Below are 4,022 nucleotides of genomic sequence, written 5' to 3' on the forward strand. Positions count from 1 at the left end.
TATATATATAGTAGAGATAAATATATTCCTTACATTGGCCCTAAATGTAAATCAACATATTTTGTCACAGATGGAATAAAAAGCTAAGTTAAGCAGAGAGCAATTTCAACTCAAAATTTAAAGTGCCATAACTAATTATTGCTAGATATTTTTTCCAGCCACTTGATTTAGTCTTCTGCTGCATTTGACATGCACACTGAAAGGAATATCATACACATCATATACACTCTCTTTCGTACATAGATACATACACATATATTCACATATATTTATGTGTGAATTGTTACAAGTATGACTGTCTATTAATTCATATTTATTGAAACGCAACACTATTATATCTATTTATAGTAATGAAGTTGTTATCAAGCTTTTACAGACTTGAATTTAACCCTACATGCACAATTAAATCTGTATGTTTGCATATATAGTCTCTTTCTAACAATTTACTAAAGGTCTGAGACCAAACATTAATTATAGCTTAACAAGGAGGTGGAATGAAAGGAATATTTGTATAATTTTATATTTGTTTATCATAAACATGCTACTCTGAAAACCAGAAATAACCTGTTTCTCAACCATGAGCTCTGACTTTGTTTGGCGTTTGGATTGCTTTTCAATGTTGCTGCTGCTGTTATTTTGGCTTAGTGGTGGTTAAACAGCAATTAATTTGTGGGAAAGCTATTTCATCCATTTAAGAACACATAAAAACTGTTAAATTCACTTTACATTTATTTCTTGCTGTCAGAATTTTCATTACACGACTGCAACCTAGTCACTAAAGTATTCCAGAGTTATTATCAAGGTGTGATTAAGTCTTGCCCCCATTTGGGGTCTCGATCTTTTTCCCTAATATATAATGATGATTGTGATCTCAGATAATTATTAATAATGATGTAGTCTAAAGGTGATTTGGTAGGTCTGTCCAATAGCAGAAATCTCCTTCACCTGAAATACATGATTGAGTGATCTGTGTGGTTTCAGTGCAACTTTTAATCCAAAGCAGCTCACTCCTGTTGTGCTATAAGACTTCTTTGTTCTTCAGTAGCTACACTCCTATCCATGAGTTTAAACTGTCATTGCTATTCCCAACAAAAATCTAACCTGTTCATGAAAATACTTTGTTGTTTAACTGATAATTTTAGACGAGATACCTGGTATAGTTAGCTGGATGAAAATTATTGGCCTTTTTTAAATTTTTATTATTCTTGAGCCCTTAGACTCATACAGCTGTTTTACTGGTTTCAGTGGTGTATAAATGACTGAAATCATTACATTCCCTCTGAACTGGATGCCGGTCCATTGCAGGGTTCAGGGCCTACAATTTTTGAGGGTAGAGGACAAGTTGAGTGCATAAATTCCAGTACTTGACTGGTACTTTATTTTATTGACCTTTGAAAAGATTTGAACTCAGAATGAAAAGAGTCAGAAGAAATGCCAGTGAGCATTTTGCCTGGCATGCTAATGATTCTGCCAGCTTGCTGTCTATTTGATTACCTTAGATAATTTAACATTACAGTGCAGTGGGGAAAATACATCTAAATGTATTACTAAGAGTGAAACTGCACATAATTGCATGATACAATACAGATGTAGTGCTAGTTGTGAAAGATCATGTTTTTATTATACCCTTATATGATGATATTGTACAAGAAAACTGTTGAGTAAGGAGATAGTTGCATTTTGATATTATGTACTGCATGAATCACAAAGTGGCCTCATAATCCACATATGGCCTTATTAGATACTGGACTTACATTACATATCAGCATCAATGTGTTAGTTAACAGTTAGTACATAAAAGAGTAGTTCTATACTGGAATATAGTCTCACAGTTTAGAGGTGAAATGGTTGAGTGGATAAGATACTGGATGATTTAGACATTGCATCCTTTAAAACCTCCATGCTTCTTGAAATTTGCCAACACTACACCTGATATCTCCAACTCCATATGCATGGACACATGTATATCATGACTCATACACTGTTCACTTTCCTGACTTTTGTACATAATTCTATGTACTGTACATGCACCTTTGATGAGTATACCTGAGCACTATACACAATCATTTCATTATTATCATTATCATTTTTATAGTTCTGAAGTTAACTGTGAGGGTTGGGAGCAATTCACTTTGGACACAGTTTACTCTTATTGTGTTTTGAAGCTTCTTTCTTCTCCAGCATCCACACCCCATCCATGAGTATAAAATGTTGCTACTATCACCAACAAAACTTGACCTATTCATTGCTTCAGTTGATATTGCTATCAAGAATAGATACAAGATCAATCTGAAACTTTTATCCTTCAGACCAGAGTCTACCAATAATTTCTGATCAAAGGTTGCATATATATATATGGCAGGTGATGTACAACACAACCATATCCACTTGTTGGGACAATTTTTTATTACAGATCTATTCAGTCAACACAAAACAAACTGTCAAGTCACACACACACACACATGCACAGATGCATGCATGTGCACACTCACACACATGCATGGATGCCTGCAAGTGCAAACACTCACATGCACAGACACTCACACATGCACACACACACATCATCATCATTGTCATTTGATGTCTGGCTTTCATGCTGGCATGGGTTGGTCACTTCAACAAGACCTAATGAGTTGGAGGACTGAGTCATGCTCAAATGTCTGCTTTGACTGATTTCTACAGCTAGATGCCTTCCTAATGTCAGTCGCTTTACAGACTATACTGGCTGCTATTTTTCATGAACCAAATACTAGCGAGGTCACCATGCAATTTGCAAGTATAAGGCCATTAGAGGTTCCTAGAACAGAATGAAAATAGCAGAGAGATGGCGTGATGATTTTAGTTAGCATGATGGGAGAGGGTTAAGTATGATGAGAGAAACAGATTTGTAGTTGTAAGAGGTTGGTAGTGGAGAGAGGAATAGAGTAGACACTATTGGAAGAAGAAGCATGGAAGGGACAGAAAAAGTAAAGAGATATGTGTTTGGGGATTAATGAGAAAGAAAGATAAAGAATGGTAAGGGTGATAAGGTGGGTTGTGTAGGGGTGGGGGACATGGATATCCCCCCGACCCCTACATAAGGGAGAGTATGGATGGAAGGTGTGAAAGAAAGTGAGCATGAATGAGAGAAATAGATGAGGGTTGCAAGGAAACTGAAAGAGATATTGAAGGAAAAAGGTATTGAAGAGCTGGAGAAGCTGTGAGGTGAAGTCAGTGAGAGAAAATGAAGTAGAGGGTTGGGACCAGTGGTGAGTTTAGCAAGAGCAGTGAGGGAAGAAAGGACACAGGGTAACATAGAAGTATAGGCTGAGAGCAGAGTGCAAATGTAGAGAGAGCATTATAGGCAGAAAGGCTGTAGAGAGAGGATGATGAGAGAAAGGAGGTACTGGAGTGTAGATGAATGTGGTGAAAGCAGTCAGAACAGAAAGGAGAGTATCCCAGAGGTATAAGGGTAGGTAAAGAGATAAAGACCAGAGTAAGTGTTGAGTGGCAGTAGAGGTAACCCAGGAGTGAGATTATTGTTTGATAGTATTGCAGAGCAAACCTAACATGTTGAATAGAGAGGGTGTTCCAATGCAGCCTTTTATATATGGGCCACAGAAGGGCTAGGGAATCAGAGTGAAGTGGGTGATGTAGTCTGCAGGGATAATGGATAACTGAGAGATGGAGGGGAAGATAAGGGGTTGTGAGTGATGAAGAGAGAGGAATTATAAAGAAAATGACTAACAGATATGTGATGGTGGGTAAGAATGCAAAGGGGACAATAAGGTAGCTTAGCAGATGAACAAAACATATGTCACTATCCATCAGTCAAAGTATGTGGATGGATGGGTTATGGGTCTTCTGTGACAGTGTATATTGCCAATCAGTACAGTCCATTGTCATCTCCTTAGTAAGATGCAACATCTTCAAGTCAGTTTTCACCATTTCATCTCAAATCTTCCTCCTTTACATGTTTAACTAATTTGGAGCACTTGGCACTTATGCAGCAGTCAACTTCTCTTTCCCTCTCTTTCTCTCTC

At 37.3% G+C, this 4,022-nt stretch overlaps 1 protein-coding gene across 4 annotated transcripts in view; it reads left to right on the plus strand.

The window, feature by feature from the left end:
* Nucleotides 1-4,022, plus strand: part of LOC106869820 (uncharacterized) — a 172,127-nt gene that overhangs the window by 83,835 nt on the left and 84,270 nt on the right. The window lies entirely within an intron of this gene.

Source organism: Octopus bimaculoides, chromosome 6 (genome assembly GCF_001194135.2).
Source record: "Octopus bimaculoides isolate UCB-OBI-ISO-001 chromosome 6, ASM119413v2, whole genome shotgun sequence".
Taxonomy (NCBI): domain Eukaryota; kingdom Metazoa; phylum Mollusca; class Cephalopoda; order Octopoda; family Octopodidae; genus Octopus; species Octopus bimaculoides.